The 17,942-nt window shown below is 39.6% G+C and overlaps 1 non-coding gene across 1 annotated transcript; it reads left to right on the top strand.

The window, feature by feature from the left end:
• Positions 1-2,126: 2,126 nt before the first annotated feature.
• On the top strand, positions 2,127-2,233 carry LOC136307142 (U6 spliceosomal RNA). The gene has a single exon (XR_010725825.1). It is a non-coding gene; the product is annotated as a U6 spliceosomal RNA (small nuclear RNA).
• The last annotated feature ends 15,709 nt before the right edge of the window (positions 2,234-17,942 follow it).

The raw sequence follows: 17,942 nt of genomic DNA, 5'->3' as shown, positions 1-17,942 counted from the left end.
GTTCCTTATGTTTGTCCATTGTTGCTCTAAGATCTTTGAGTACCCTAACAATCATTATTTTAAACTCTGCATCCACTAATTTGGTTATTTCAATTTCACTCAGTTCTTTTTCTGGGGATTTCTCTTGTTGATTTATTTGGATTGCATTTCTTTGTCTTCCCATTTTGTCTGTATATACACTCTTCCTTTGGGTGTGTTGTTTATGTAGCTAGCTGAGTCTAGGGTTGGTATTGTCTGCCTCCAATTTTCAGTTGTGTTGTTTCTAGGTCTTCTTGGGTTGACATCAGCTGTTGTTTGTAATCTGCTGTGGGCTACTTATCTGTTATTACTATTCTTTTTTCTATTTGTGTTGGCGTTATCTATGTCTTAGCTGGGTCATGTGTGAGGAGCCCTTCCTTAAGCTACCACTCTCACTAGGGTTGTTAGGTCCTGAACTGATGCTCTCAATATCTGGTCACCGGATGCTTTTCCTGGACCTATCTGGCTGGAGCCTGGCACAGATTGGTAGGGGACAGTGCCTATGACTGGCTCTTATAAACCTTTTTGGAGCTACAAGTGATCCAGATCTTGTGACTGCCTCTGCTGGGCCCAGGTGCCATTATAAATATCAGCTGTACTCCTAGGCTAGCTTTTATCTAATCTTGGCCTGGGGTAAGTTTCTTTAAAAGTTCAAGTTCCCCTGAGATCCATTTTCTGTTGCTTCTATTGCTGGCTACTTGTTGGGCTTATTACTGTAATTCAGTGATTAGGTACGGTATTGGATGTGGCTTACCTCTTAGCCTCAGATGTCTTTCTATCCAGATTTTCTGTTTATTTTATTTTGATTTTTTCTTCTTTTCCAGCACTCAGAAGGGTGTGGCCTCAGGGGTCCAGTGGGTGTGGCTCTGTGCTCCTGATGTGTGGTCTATCCTGGGGCCCCCCATCACCACTGCTGCCACTTCCATCATTTGGGCTTGGGCGCTGCCAGTACCAGCCTGCCTCCATAGCCGCCACAGCTTCCCCTGCCCCTGGTGGGCCTCCATGTGCCTGCTTGGACTGCCCTTGAGGTCACCTGGGCTTCAGCAGCTGCCAAGATGGCCTCATGTTGCAGGCAGGATTGCACGCGAGCTTGGACCTCAGCAGTGCTGCCACGTAGCTCCCGCCTCTGCAGTTGCCTGAACTCAGTGGGGAGGCGGGCTTGCATGCTTGCTCTGACCTTGCACACTCGCTCTGACCTCCCCAGCAGCCACCTCAGCTTCCGCCTTCACAAGCAGGCCTTCATACACTTGCTCAGAACACCCTGGCTTTTGCAGCCATGCCTTGCTTCTACCAGCCAGACCACCCCCAGCGAGTACTCAGCAGTGTGGGTGGATGGTGTAACTCATACTTCAGCACTCACTACCTGTGTCCCTAACATATTGCCTGCCTCTAAGTGCCTCTTTGTTCTGACCAGAGCAGGAGAGCCTCTGGTGGGCAAAGTAATTTCTTCCCTTTGCTGGTGTTGCTGCTCTGAGGAAAAATGTTCACTTTAGATTTCGGGAGTGATTCCGCACAGGAGTTAGGGTATCCATCCCTCAAAGTGTCTCCCCCTGTGCCTCTGAGACCACACTCTCCCCTGGCAACTCCAGTCCTCCCAGCACTTCCCACTCCTGGAGCCTCGGGCAGGTGGCTGTGAGTGAGGCTCTCTGTGTGGTCCCTTTAATATGGAGCCTGGATCAAAGAGTTCTGTCTCCTTCTTTCAAACAGTTTCTAGGCTCCTTTCTCAGCCAAATACAGTCCATTTGCCCCTTTCAGGCTCCAGGGCTCTAGGCTAGGACTCCAGTTCTGGAGCTGAGGACTCACAACACACAACTTGCCTGGCAATCCTCCCTACTGTGAGAGTTCCTTCGGGCAGTCATTCACTCTCAGGAGCAGGGCAGTCCTTTCTGCATCTCCGCTTTTCCTACCAGTCTCAGTGTGGGTTCTTTGGTGGTCCTTGGCTATAGAATCTTCTTAGTTTAGTCCAAAGTTTGTCTTTCAAGATGATTGTTCTCAAAATTAAGTTGTAATCCACTTTGGTTCTGGGATGTGGGAGTTGGAATGTCTGCCTACTCTGTGGCCATCTTGTCTCTTGAAACTTACTGTTTATTGCTGAAAAAGACAAGCTTACACTCATTTTGGAAGCATAGGTACTAAAATTGCAATCACACAGAGGAGATTAGCATGGTACTTGCACAAGGATGGTACACATATTTGTGAAGCATTTTGCACAGTTCCCAGAGGTCATTTGACACTTTACTGATTAATACCTAGGAAATAATATGAGTCAAAACTTAGCATGTGGCATCCAATATTGAGATTGTGATTTTCCCTAGAGAGAGAGAGAGAGAAAGCCTAATTTGTTCATTCCTTTCTCTTTTCTTATCCTGGACTACAGTTGTGATGTCCAGTATTCAGCAGCCATGTTATGAGCATGGAAATTATAGCCTCATACTAAAGGTGGCAGAGTAGAAAGATAGGCAACTACTAAACTGCTGAGTCCCCAATATCCTTGTAGAGCCTCCATACCAATCTAAATTTGCATATCTCTGGACTTATGATGCTTTACAAAAAAATAAGTTCTATTTAGTTAACCCACTACTGTTCTTTTGTTGTTGTTACATGAAGCTTAAAATAACACCTACTGAAAACAATGACCATACTATTCTTCCCTTCCATCAGGTTTATTTTTAGTTTACTACCAAAGTTATCTCCATATCATTGTCATTGCACCAATTTCCACTGTATGAGTGACTAGGTATCATGTTAATTAATCTGGAAGGAGTGGCTCAGGTACCTTTCACTGAATAAGGCCTCAGGACAGTAAGGTGACATTGTACAGAGAACATAGGCTTTGACATTCTGATGTTCATGATAATTTTAACTCACCCACTCTGAGCCTCAGCTTCTTTATCTCTAAATTGAACACGATAATATCTACTTAAAAACTTACTGGGAGGGGTGTGAAATACCCAGCTGAAGTGGTACACATATATATGTTTTTCTTTATTTTGAATAACTCTCTCTCCCCAACACAAATGGAACAAATTATCTCACCCTTCCCATTCCTCTCTCAGTACAATCCCTCAGTCTTCACGTTATTATTTCCTTTGCAAAAACATCTCTCCCTGGAGTTTGTCCATGGTTTTCATTTTATCAGATTTTGTGTGATTAAAAAGTTGGTGGGTAAAGAAGTAGGAAGAATAAAAATGTCCATAGAGTATGACTCTAGGCATGGATAACTTATTTGCCAGAAGAGAACCTGTAAGGAGAGAGTCGGCAAACATCTCCCCCTTCTGTAGAATTTCCATTTTCCCCCATGTTAGAAAGGGAATCAAGTTTGTGATCATATCTTGAGGCTTATATCACAAGGTATATCTGCATTTTAAATTAGGGTTTTGTTGAGAGCTGTCTTCTGAGATGTCTTTTGAAATGAAGTTATAATCACCTATAGTACATATTTATAATACATATACAGATATGTGCCACATACATATTTATATATAACATTAAACTCTGTTACCATGGAAACTATTACAGTGCTAACAAATTAAGCATTGTGACACCACTGTAATAAAAAAAAAAGAAATTCAAATGAAACACCAAGCATTTGTTTAAGCACAAATAGCTTTAGTTAATGAAATACACAGAGACAATGAAGAAAACCACAAATTAATATTTAGAAGCCTTTTCCAGCATGAAAATCAGCTTTGACGTTGTTTTCCCTTTTCCACTGCATTGCATAATACATCTTTATAAATGAAGTTCGGCATTAGGTTAACAAGACTAGACCTGTGACGTCAGAGCCCTCGCACACCTAAAAGCTCAACTCTCATTCTAAACAGTTACACCTTCCATAGTCAGTGAAAAAGAATGTATGGCTCTTTTTATTCATCAAAAAGAGGACTTTTTAAAAAGAAGGCTCAGATGTGAAGTTGGTCGTACATCCCTTGTTTCATTCAAACAACATGTAGAGAACTACCCCTGGGGTTTTGAATATATTAACATCCTTTCACAATTAACCCTAATAGGACAAGTGTAGCACTTTTTTCCCAAGCAGATATATTCAAAGCTGAAAAATACATATGTTTAAATAGATCTCATTATATCAGCTACACCGAATCCCTCCTCTTTTCACTGTCATGCAACATTCAAATAGAAAGGCATACACAAAGATGACATGGATTTGACAAAAAATTAATGATTTGTACATCACTTTAATGCTTCAAATTTGCAATTCATGTATGCTAATTAGTTCATAATGGGCTGTTGAAGAACAGAACTGTCATCCTGCTGCTTCCCAGGTTTCTGGAAGCTCCGGTTCAGCACAGACTTGCCGGTTGGCTGCTGGATTCTGGGCTGTAACGCGGCAGATCTATGATAGCATTCCCCCCTCCACACAATTGTTTCCTGGATGTGGTGCTCTAATCTATCAGAGTTACGATGGCATATCTCAAATAAGTGGTTCCTGGGTGCCGCGATACGTACCAGGAGCATGGCATCGCCTCACTCTATCTAAGTGATTGATTTCTGGATTTTAGGCTGTCAGGCTATACCTTAGAGGGCAGCTGTCAGCTTTCCAAACGTATGAAGTTGTATTATGCAGCACATTTGGAAAATGTATGTACAATTCTTTTTTTAAATTTACAGATAAAAAGGGCTGTAAAACTTGGAGAGAGAAAACAAAGGGGGGCTAAAAAGATCAGGTATCTTTCCTTACTGTGAAATCAGGTGCATCTCCCCAATGCAAAAGAAGCAGCTACTGTCCCTTTTGGTGGAGGCAGGGGTCTTGGTGCTGCCTGGGCGGACACAAAGGCTGTCACAACAGGAGAGTGTTAAGGCTCAACTGCTTCGCAAACCAAGTGAAAACATCAGGGCTGGCTGGGAGCTGGAAGATTTGAAAACAAGCTGCTCTGTTTTTACTGGAGAGAACACTGATTTTCTCTGATCTCATGATAGAGGCTTGACCCAATGTGATTTTCATATCATGTCGGCTGATCTATAAACCCAGCTGCTGCCCCGGTCCAGGGAGAAGACTACAGCAAAGAAACAAGCATAGAGTTTGTTTTCAGGTTTGAAATATCGGTCAGGTTCTTAATTGCTGAGATTTTTGTATTAAAGACTCCAAAATGAACATGTGTTTAATTGAAATTTTTTTTCCACTAAGAAATATGAACTAGAGGCCATAATGGGAGAACTGAGCTAGACCAGGCAAATATCTCAAAGGTAATATAGTTGAACTATTAAGGGATTTTAGATCATTAGAAATAGATACTTTTTAATATGTAAAATGATAGTACATTAAAAGGGGAGATTGACCAATTAAGAATATTTTGTTTGTTAAAACTTTATTTATTAGTGCTTTAAAGCCTTTATGCAGCATAAGAGAGAAAAATGTACTATAAGAATAGGTGTTTAATAAATTTTTAAATGAAGGATGTTCTTCAAATAAATGTATGATTCATGAAAGACATAAAATGATATTCCCAACTTAGAGGCTACACATGGCTCTCTCTGATCAGCAACAGGAAAATTGTGACAACAGTAACAATAATATTTTATTCTCTGTGACATCTAAATAATACTTTCTTGTGAAGGAAACCAAATGAAAAGTTTGAAGCTCTCCAATGGTTGGGTTATTCAAATTTGCAAATCTGAAGTTTTATGGGTGTTTTTGGTGAACACTTAGGAGTGGAATGGTTGGCTTATTTAATAGCTATATGCTTAGCTATTTGAGAAACTGTCAAACTGTTTTTCTAAAGTGATTATACCATTTTACATCCTCACCAGCAGTTTTCACATCCTCCCCAACACTTGACATGGCCAATCTTTTTCACTTTAGATGTTCTAGTACTTATGTAATTGTATCTTGCTGTGGTTTGATTTGCATTTTCCTCCTGACTACTAATGCTCAGCATCTTTATGTGTTCTTAAGTGCCATCTGTATACCTCCTTTGGTGAAATGACTGTTTAAATCTTTAGCCATGTTTTAGTTTTCTGTTATTATTATCAAGTTTTGAGAGTTCCTTCTATGATCTAGATCCAGTTTTTTATTTGGATATATAATTTACAATACTTTATCCTAGTCTGAGTTTTCTTTTTTCATTTTCTTAGCAGTATTTTTTTTTGAAGAGAAGTTTTTTATTTTGATGAAGTCATATATATATAATTTGTGGTATCTTATTTCCCTGATCCAGTCTGCTAGAAGTTTACTTTATTATCTTCTCAAAAAATAGATTTTGTTTTCATCAATTTGTACCATTGCTTTTCTGTTTCATTAATCTTTATTAATTCTTTTTATTTGCTTATGATACATTTCATTTGTTCTTTTTTCCTACCTCTTAAGGTTGACTGCTGAGTTAATTGATTTAAACCAAAGAGAAATGAAACCATATGTACATGCAAAGACTGTTATACAAATATTTATAGAGGCTTTATTTTTAATAGTAAAAGCCTGGAAACAAATGTTCATCAACAGGTGAATAAATACATTAATTTAACTATATTTATACAATGGACTACTACTCAGCAATAAAAACAGAAGTATTTTTACACAAACTATGTGGATATATCTGAAAATAATTATGCTAGTAAAGAAAGAGGGAGAGAAAAGAGGAAACACTATATGATTTTATGTATATAAAAGTATTTTAAGAAGTAAAATAATCTGTAGTGACTCAAGCAGATTAATGGTTGCCTGGAAATGGTCATGGAAGAGTAGTAAGGAGCTCTTCACAAGAGGCACCAGAGAAGTTTTGACAAGGAGGGAAATGCTCATAACCTGATTGTAATTAGTGTTTCATGGGTGAATGTGTGTGTTAAAGCTGATCAAATTGTATACAGCAAGTTCTCACTTAATGTCATCAATAAGTTTCTAAAACTTCGGTGAAACAACATATAATGAAACCAATTTAATCAGGGCTAATTGATATAAACAAAAGGAATTGTGCTGGAAAAAAGTAGGGGTTGACATTATACAACCAAATACTGCCATCAGGAAGTGTATCAGGGTCCAGATGATCAAGAATGGAAAAAAAAATGTACCTAAGGATGGTTGTTTGAATTTTATGGACAAAAATGATGTTCTGGTTGCTGGATTTGGTTGCCAAGGTCATGCTGTTGGTGACATTCCTGGAGTCCACTTCAAGGTTGTCAAAGTAGACAATGTTTCTCTTTCAGCTTTATACAAGGGCAAAAAGGAAAGACCAAGATCATAAGTGATCATGGTGAAAACATAGTAGTAATAAATTTTTATATGCAAAAAAAAAAAGAACGAAAGAAAAAACACATACACAAGTGAAGTTTCTATGTCTCATTGACATTTCAATGAAATGATGTTGAGGACCTGCTGTGTTTTATATGTGTAGTTTATTGTATGTCTATTGTATCTCAACAAATCCCTAAAGAAATAGACACCATTATGAAAATGATAAAGGCCACAGAAGAGGAGAAAATATTAACAATAATTATATTTTACTTGTATCTAGAACATATAAAGAACTCTTACAACTCGATAATAAGGAGGTAAAAAACCCAGTGCAACAATAAAGGAATTTCAGCAAAGATTTATTTTAAAAAGAAATACATAGGAATAGCCAATAAGCCTATCAAAACATGTTCAACAATATTTGCTACCAGGGAAATACAATTTGAAAACACAATGTGATACCACTATGCCCCAATTAGAATGACTGAAATTAAAAAGAATAATAATAAAAAAACATTGACCATGATGTGAAGAAGCTATAATTTTAATACATTGCTGGTGTGAGTGTAAACTTATAAAACCACTATGGGAAATTGTTTGACAATTTCTTTTAAAAGCTAAACATGTGGCCCTGGCCAGTTGGTGCAGTGGTAGAGTGTCGGCCTGGTGTGTGGAAGTCCCGAGTTCCATTTCCAGCCAGGGCACACAGGAGAAGCGCCCATCTGCTTTTCCACCCCTCCCCCTCTCCTTCCTCTCTTTCTCTTCCTCTCCTGCAGCCACGCCTCCACTGAAGCAAAGTTGGCCCAGGTGCTGAGGACAGCTCTATGGCCTCTGTCTCAGGTTCTAGAATGGCTCCCATTGCAGCGGAGTAATGCCACAGAGGAGCTGAGCGTCGCCCCCTGGTGGGCATGCTGGTGGATCCTAGTCAGGCGCATGCAGGAGTCTGTCTCCTCGCTTCTCACTTCAGAAAAATACAAAAATAAAACTAATTAATTTTAAAAAGTTAAACAGGTATGATCCCTATAACCTAGCAATATCTTCTGTGCATGCATGTGTGTGTGTGTGTGTGTGTGTGTGTGTGTTCCCTAGAGATTTAAAATCATACCTCTATATAACATATGAATATTCATAGAAGCTTTATGCAAAATAGATCAGAACTGAAAATAATGCCTCTCCTGCTTTGGGGACTCCAATTACATTTATATTTGGTGTTTTTAAGTAGGACCTTAGTTTACTGATGTTCTGCGCATTTTAATTTTCAATTTTTAAAAATTCTTTTTGGGTTTCATTTTGGATAGCTTTAATTGCTTTGTCTTCAAGTTCACTAATAATTTTTCTCCAATGTTTAATCTGCTGTATTTTGCATCTCAGATATTGTGGTTTTCATCTATTGAAGGTCTATTTTGGTCGTTTTATGTTTTCTATTTATGTAGTCTCCATGCACAATCTTTTCTCTAGCCTCTTAAAATTATGGAATACTTTTATATGTATAACTCTTTTAATGTTCCGACTACTAATTCTATTATTAGTATAATTCTTATTCTTATATCAGTTGAAATTAATTGATTTTTGTCCTCATTATAGGTCATATTTTCCTGCTTCCATTGTTAATTGGAAATGTTGATTTTGTTCATTTCTGAATGGATGTCAGACATATTGAATTGTACCTGTTTGAATACTGGATATTTTTGTATTCTTGCATATATTCTTGAGCTTTGTTTTGAAATACAACTATATATGTGACTTATAGCTTGATGCTTTCAGAACTTACTGTTGAGCTTTTATGCGGTACTAGAGCAGCCTATATTCTAGGGGTACCATTCTCTCAATATTAAAGCTAAACCTTCTAGAACTCTACCCATAAGTTATGAGATTTTTCCACTCTGCCTGAAGAGAACAGAAACTATTACTGACTGTGTGAGTTCCTGTCACTGCCTCTCTCACCTTTTCAAAGAGTTCTTTCCCTAAACCTGGATAGTGTCCTCACAAACCTGCGCTGATGAGTACTCAGCTAAAGACTCCATCAGGACTCTCTACAGATCTCTGTTCCTTCCTCTGAGTTCTACCCTGGAAAATCTAGCCACACAGACTTCCATTTCTCTCCCACACCAGGAGACCACTGCACTCTGCTTGGGTTTCTATTCTGTGTCATGGCCAAAAACTCTCTCCTGGCAGCAAACCAGGAAAAGTATAGGGCTCTCTGTATTTGTTCCTCATCTCTCAGGCTTCCCTGTCTGTCATTGTTTGCTGTCCAAATCTTAATAACCATTGTGCCATGTATTTTATCCAATTGTTTAGTTGTCTCGGGGAAAAATAATAACAATTCAGGTTCTTGTTATTTAGACATTGCAGGAAGCAAAGAATTCCTATTTAAATCTAATTTTGCCCCACTGCTTAATGATATCTTTTGATGAGCAGGAGTTGTTAATTATCAATACGTCAATTTATCAACTTTTTTCTTTCCTTGTGCTTAGGACTGTGAAGAATACAATAATAATTAATATGCAGCACCTGCTATTCCAAGAAGCCTCAATCTTGCAAAGGAATAGAAAGTTACAAAAAAATACTTTGGGGTAAAGAAAGGCTCAGTTGGTCAGTTGAAATGAGTAGAGAATGAAGAGTGAAGTATAGACCAATAGCTTGTGGTTTGAAAGGGGAAAGGGATATATTGTGTTAAGCAGAAAAGTAGCCTCTAGGGATGTCCAAGTCTTAACCATTAAAACTGTAAATATATTTCTTGACAGAGCAAAAGGGATTTTGCCGATGTGACTGAATCAGGAGTCCTGGGATGGAGAGGAAATCCTGGATGAGCTGGGTAAGCCCAGTGTAATCACAGTCCTTATACAAGAAAGAGGGAAACAGCAGAGTCAGGAAAGGATATGTGACCAGGGAAGGAGGTTTTGGAGCTGTGAGATCGCCTGAAGGGGCCATGAGCCGAGGACTGAGGGCCACTTTGAGAAGCTAGAAAATATAAGGGAACAGATTTTCTCCTAGAGTCTTCAGAGAGAACACAGTCCTACCAAAACTCTCATTTTAGTCTCATGAACCCATTTTGGACTTTTGAACTTCGGAACTATGAGATGATAAATTTGCATTCTTTTAAACCATGAAGCTTGTTGTAATTTGTCACAAGGTCAATAGAAATGTAATACAGCTATTGAATAGAAGGGCTACTTTTAGCTCCAGTCCCAACAGTGAGGTTGTTAGAGGGGTAAACTTTCTACACGGAGGTCTCCTCTTACAGTGATGATCATTGTTTACCTGTTGATGCACAAAGAACTAAATGCAAAGAGCCCGAGACTTTCTGTCAGCCTCTTCTGCTGAAATAAGAACTCAGATTCAACATGATGGGTAATTCTTAGGCAGGTGCTTGTAGCAACACTGGCTTCCTGTGAATCAGGGGTTCCCTGTCCCTCTACCTGCAAACCCAAGGGAACCCACCTTACACCAGGGCAGAAGGCAAGCAATAGTGTTATAAGACCTGAAATTCAAGTTTTTATATTTCTAACACTCTATACAGAATTCTCTCTTTCTCTTTACAAAATTTAACTTTCTACTTATGATTAGAAACATGGCTACTTATGATTAATAGCCAACTTAGAGAATGGTTTATATATGACTCACTTGGCCAAATTTTCTTTAGCTTGATCCCCCCTTTTCTTGAAGAAATTTTCTCATATTTATCCAGTGCAGTTATTGTCACAATGCCTGGATACATTTATGTAAACCTGGGGTTAAGTCAAAATACTTCTTTGTTGATGAAAATTCCTTAATAACCAGCATATGTTGTCTGTTTAAAGACTCCAAATAAATCCAAGTCGTTTGCCTAGATAATTGCATTAGAGACTCAGCAGCCAAGGAGATAAAATGCAGAGAGCTCAACAGTCTTGTCGTGCTGGGAATAGAGCCACAGGATGCATGGTTGTCACTTTAGGTTATAAAAGTCCTCTCTGAACATGGGATGTGTACAGACAAGCAATGAGCTGAATGTGCACAAGCATTGTGTTGGATGAGAACCTTGCTCCTGGCTAAATAGCAAATAGCAGGGCGCATTGTTGAGGCTAATCCCAACTCACTTGGCCTCTCTTTGGGAAATGAATAATGCTTCACAGCTCATAAGCCCAGGCATCATGCTGAAAGTCCAGCAAGGCTAGGGGGAGATAGTGGGCTTAACGATCAGATTGCTCACTGTTTTGTTTTTTTCTTGGGTTTGGGGGAAGGAACTTCAAGGTCCTTGTCAAGCAAGTCAAGACAAGATCTCAGACAAATCAGGTGAAACAAGACATTCGTGAGTGGGATTAGATTCACAGTGTCTTAAATCTGTTTGCAATACTTTTACATTCAGACAGTGTATCTACATAGGATCAAAATGATGTTAAAAAAAATCGGTAACCAACTTTCCTCTCTTGACCGCATGATATGAAAGAATTGGTGTGATGGACCTAATTTTCTCTATTTTTATTTTAGTTGATTGAGAGAATTCACTTATTAAGAAAATTTCCATTTTTAATTTTTAAAAATATTTAAGGCGGTAAAATACATATATCATAAAATGTAACATGTTCACTATTTTTTAAGCAGATAGTTCATTGGCAGTAACATTCACATTGTAGTGCAACCATCACTGTCATCTATTTTCAGAACTCTTTTCATTCTTGCAAAACATAAAAATCTATATCCATTAAACAATAACTTCCCGTTCCCCCATCCCCTTAGCTCCTGGCATGGGAACACACCATGCTACTAGAAAGTTTTCATTTTAAAATGGGTTCAATGTGCGGTTATAGTGTGTTTGGCCTTACACACACACACACACACACACACACACACACCTCTTTCATCTCTTTTTTCCATCTTCTGCCCTGGGAGAGTCTTAATATGGCATCAGCTAAAACAATACTTGGGTAATTGAGTTGTGATTCTAATTTTTATGCTATCATCCGGCTCTCAGAATACGAACATCACATTCTCTATTTGTGACGTTGTCAATGAAATGGTGTATAGCGGTTGGGAATGGAGTTTAAAGTGATCAGCCTTGCAGAAACAGTGTGTGGTCATAGGTCTCTTAGAAGCTTGCTGGGTTGGAGAAGGCATGCCAGTGTGTGTGAAGTGTGGAGTTCATGGGGCAGGTGAGAAACTTTGAAAGTAGGAGGCGTTCAAGGGAGTTCGGTTTTAAGTGTTAAATGATTAGGCAAAGACCATTTCATGCAGGAAAACTCTATGAACAGAATTAGTGAATAATTGAATAATGGTTCAGGTGGTTTTAAAGAATAATTATGCCCCGAGACTAGGAGGTAGGTCCAGGGAGAACAGGCCCTTTTTCCTTAATGGCTACGGAGCTTTAAAAGATGTCCTGATCCTAAACTTGGAAATGAAACTGAAATATAAAATTATAAAATGTAAGCCATCTTCATGAAAGTGGCCTCACTGCTATTACTTTATGCAGCAAATTAATTATTTAGCATCTGTTATGTGCAAGGCACTTGCTAGGTAGTCAGAGTTCAGCAATGAACAAGACAGAAATGATTCTTATCTGTCATGGAGCTTAAGACTTTGGGAGAAAAAATGTGTAGGTTGAAAAATGCCAAACCCCCACCCCAAAGATGTCCATGTCCTGATTGCTGCAACTTATAAGTATGTTAACTTTCACAGGAATAGGAACTGTGAAAATGAGGCTAAGGTTTTTGAGATGGAAAGGCTAACCTGCGTTATCCAGGATTGCTCAATGAATCATTAAGGTCCTTGTAAGAGGGAGGCCTTGGAGCCAAAGGGAGAAACAAGAACACAGCAGAGGTCGGAGAGCAGAGAGGATGCTATGCTACTGGCTGGGGAGATGGAGGAAGGGACCATGAGCCAAGGAATACAGGTGACCATCAGCAGCATGAAAGGCAAAAAAAACTAATTGTCCCCTAACGTCCCCAGAGGAAGTGCAACCTTGCTGACACGTAGATTTCAGCCCAGCAAAGTTTATTCCAGAGTCCTCAGCTCCAGAACCATAAATTAATATGTTTATGTTGTTTTCAGTCACTGAACTTGTGGTGATTTTTTTATAGCAGCAATAGGAAAATAATATCAAAATATGAGCAAATCACCACTCTGTAGCCTGTTTCACAGTCTTTCTGAGGGTGCCCTGAGCGGGAAGCACAGAATGCCACTAGAAAGTCTAACAAAGCCCTTGTCCCAAACAGGGACAGAGCTGACCTCAGCTTCTCTTCCGGAGGTGAAGGCTGTTACATGTGTCAGAGGGGAGGACAATGATGAGCTCTAAGACCAGCATGGTGATGAGGAGGGAAGCAGTTCTATTTTGGAAGTAGAATCCACAGCACTTGCTGATTGATTGACTGATAGGATCAGTAGTTTTAATTGTTAATTACGAATCCATTGCATAATTATATACCCTTATGTTTATCAATTCTCCCGTTGATGAATATTTGGGATTTATCCAGTTTGGGGGCTATTGTGAATAACATTGCTGTCAATATTCCTGTATAATTATCATTGTAAACATACAATTTTATTTCTCTTGGGCGAATACCTACAAGTAAAACTGTTGAGTCATAGAGGAGATGCATAGTTGACTTACTAAGAAATTGCCACACTGTTTTCCGATGAAATTGCACCATTTCATACTCCCTTTGGTAATTTATTGGATTGTAAGGGTAGAGTGAAAAAGTCAAGCATGTCCCCTTCAAACTAAAAAATAATATGCTGAGCTCTTTAAACAGGTCCCTATGTTTTGAGTGTTGAGATATACAAAGAGGTAAAGATAAGGCTATTGTCCTGTGAGCCTATTCCCTGAAAGATAAGAGTCCTTTGGTTCTTTGGGTAGAGGAGGTAAAAACAAAACAAAACAAAATTAAAAAAACCCAAAACAAAAAAGGCCACTTTAAATCATCTCCAACTCATTTTAAGGAGTTTTTGGTTACAAACTTCTAGAGACCATATTTCACCAAACTAATAAGATAAGATCAATGACTCAAACATAAAAAGCTCTTGGACCATTTCAGAAAGGGAAACTGAGGCCCCAGGCTGTTAGGAGATGCTCACTCTCTCCTCCCTAAGTGGTAAGAAAGTTCGGTCTTAATCTACACGATGGCCTCTTCTTACACCAACTCTCTCCTTCAGCTCCACCCCACCCCTTTGTAGCCTCCAAATTTGCAAGTTCAAATAAAAACCTCTCCCTCCTCATCACTTATCCATCACTAAACAAAATCCTTTCTGTCAACTGTCCTTCCAGTCCTCCCTCCTGAAGGGAAAGTGTTCGAGCTAGGGGTTTCATTCAAACCAAGATTTGAGGGTTAAGACAGTACCAACCAGAAAGGATACCGGCACAAACAGGCTTAAACCAGAACTGTCTCAGGCAAACCATAGAAGGTATAGCCTCCCTTTTGGAAAGCTAAACTGATCTACATAGTAGAGCAATGAAGAAAGGGCTACCCATGGATGATATACCTACTTGAATAAGCGCTGAATATATAGAGCCCTAACATCAAGTAGATTGTGAGTTTTAAGATAGATATAAGAGGTTGACAAGAAAGTGAGTATCTTAAACATCTTGGGTTTGTAAGAAAATGGGAAAGGCAAGGATAGCATATGTTTAAAACTGCCTTGGTAGATTATAAATGGAATTTTTTTAATCGATGAGTCTCTTATCCAAGGAATCTTCCCCAAAGGATATGTCCATCTCAAGCCTCTGGTTGTGGTTTTATTTTGAAATTATGTCAAGGATCTCTAGATGAGATCATCCTGGACTACTGGGGTGGGCCTTAAACCCAATGACAAATGTCCTTATAAAGATAAAGGCAGAAGGAGAGGAGGAGAAGGCCGTGCAAAGACAAGAGTTGAGACCAGGGTTCTATGGTCACATGGCAGGAAGACCTGGAGCCAACAGAAGCCAGAAGTTCAGTCTTAGCAACACCTTGACTTCAGACTTCTGCCCTCTGAAGAAGTGGAAAAATAAATTTTAGGGTTTTGTTTTTTTTTTTTTAAGCTACCTGATTTGGGGTAATCTGCAACATAGTCACAGGAAATTAGAGTGGAAGGGAGATTCTTGTTAAGCAGGCCTGAGGGTGGGGTGGGGGGAGGAGATGAATATATGAGTGTGGAAAGATGACACTGGGCATGAATGGGTGCGAAATTTCAGGTGCGTCCAGGCTGAGTGGAATTGGAGGACAGGAGAGAAGCAGCAGACATTGTCTGTGTGGCCAGCTCCTCTGACAGGGCCACAGCTGGGGTGCCCCCAGGACCGCTTCCTCATGCTGCCTTTCCATTACCCACCCAGTGTGAAAACAAAATCCAGTTAGACGTTGGGAGAAAACTATATCCCCATCTCTCCTGCAGGTTTCAAAAATATTTGCAACTTCTTCATTTAGTTCAGGCTCATTACCAGTAGAGCAAGTCACACAATTCAGTTCTTTTAATCATTTTTCTCATTATTTTTCCTTCTCTGTTTTAGTTGTCTCATATTTCTTCACTCTGTCAGCCAGTCCCTTGGTTATACATTTCTCTTGTCATTTGCCTTGGAAAAACAAAACTATACAGCATAATTAGTATTGCTTGCATGAAAGATGTGACTTTTGGGGTGGGGAAAATGTTGCTATTAATTGCTGATTCACATTGTAAACATCTCTGACTCCTTTGAATGTACTGCATTTCTGGTCTCCACTGGGCCCTTTCTGGGGTCCACAGAGTTCTGAATGTCAAGAAATGGTGACTCAGGCTTGACTGTGGCTGAAGGCTCTCAGACCAGTACTGATGCATGGCTCATACGGGGGTCACATTACACCAGAGTGTGTGTTGGGGAGAGTAACCCATTCTCAGCTAGTGCTCCACTAAATGGGGTGTCTATATTTAACATGTTAAACCCAGGACTTTAAAAGGGAGAGCATTTAATCCTGAAAAAAAATAATAACAACTCTCTTTGAAATATGATCTTTTTTAATCCGACAGCACTTGATGTTTGCGGATGATTTTCCCCTGTCAACCCTGAGAAGAGAAACTTTCCTCAACCTGGTTCTTGAACTTCACCCCCTAGCATCAGGGGATTAAACTACTAAATTTGATTCGAGTTTAAAATTGGGTTCAGAATTGGGAGAGGCGTGTGATGGAGCGGCTAAGAGCCTGAGCTTCAGGTTGAGAGGGATCTTTATTTTGAAGTGCAAACATGTCCAACTCTGTGACCTGGTCTACATGTTAACAGGGATGTTGTGAACATCAGATGAGAAAAATAAGCAAGTGCCAGGCACACAGGACCTGCTCATTAAGTAGCAATATAATTTTCAGAATGCTGGAGTAGGTTTGCCCCACCAATGTGGAAGGGTACAATTCTTGGTTCATCCTTCCATGAGGGAGAAAGGGAAATGCCTCTTCTTCTTTCTCCGATGGCCTACAACAGAGAAAACATGGCGTCATTAGTGTTGCTGTCTTGCCGTATTCACAGTCTAGTCTTCAGCGCAGAGCCACCATTGCAAGGTAGCTTTGAGTCTGGATGAGACTGCCACTCATTCTGGGTTCAGATCCCAGTCCACCACTTATTGGAAATTCGTTCTTGGAGCTCAGGTTACCAGATAAAACACAGGATACCTGGTCAATAAACAATAAAAGGCAGTTTTTAAATGTAATTATGGCCTATATACCACATGCAATATTCGGTTTGTTGGCAAAACTTTGTGAAGATGTGATAGATATTAAACACATTTGTACTAAAAGATTATCATTTGTTATTCTAAAATTCAAATTTATGTGAGCATCTTGTCATTTTATTTGCCAGATCTAGCAACTCTATCTTAGACAAGACCCTTAACCTTTCTGAGCCTCAGTTTCCTCACATATAAAATGGAGATTAAAAACAGCATTGTTTTCTTCCTGTCTATCTCACAGAATAATTATGAGGATCAATGAGTTAATAGTTGTGAAGTGCTCTGCATAGGACTTGGCAGACAACAAACACTAATAAATAATTGCTAAATCAATAAACAATCTACCAACCTTTTTTCAAGCTGGCTACACGTTTCACATATACAACTCTACCTTGTTCTACAAAAACACAAAATTCACAATCTCTGAGCCAGGCTAGAGAATAGGAATTGTATTATCTCCTGGGTAGTGTAATTTTACTTTTCTTCCTAGGCACCTTTTTCCTTTCCCATAGTAACCCCCACAGCTGGTTTAAGCAATTCCTTACCCCCACCCCCATTCCTGTTACTCCCAATGCCCCAATGTCAGTCCAGAATGGAGTCTATATTAGCAGGTGATAGTGAGGCAGACCCCAGCTGCCTTCCCCCTCTCCCTTGTCCCCACAGCTGCTCCTCTTACTTTCTCTCTCACAAATCTCAGGTCCTGCCCTGCCCACCTCACCCTCCCCAAACCAACACACTAGCACGAAAAGCTAATGCTGGACCAAGTGTCCCTAGAGTCAATGTCTTTTCTTCTTGTACAGGACTTACAAAGGTGGCAGCGGAAGGAGTGAGAACAGGAAAACTGGGAACTGAAAAGAGTGCCCTCTGCACTCTTCAAACCCCTCCCCAGCCTCATTTCTTCGAGCCCCTTGATGACTTGTAGTTCTCCTCCCATGACTTCTACACCAGCCTGCTTGGAATCCAGGCCATGGATCTTCTGTGAAGCTTCCATAGCCTTAAAAATAATGTCTCTAGGTGATTGGGGTCATTTGTCTTTAGGGTTGCAATCCATTTTACTCTGTAGTTGGTATTTTTGCTCACAGTGAAGAACTAGAACCCGA

Source organism: Saccopteryx bilineata, chromosome 5, assembly GCF_036850765.1.
Source record: "Saccopteryx bilineata isolate mSacBil1 chromosome 5, mSacBil1_pri_phased_curated, whole genome shotgun sequence".
In the NCBI taxonomy this organism is placed as follows: domain Eukaryota; kingdom Metazoa; phylum Chordata; class Mammalia; order Chiroptera; family Emballonuridae; genus Saccopteryx; species Saccopteryx bilineata.
This window is presented reverse-complemented; position numbering and strand designations above follow the sequence as displayed.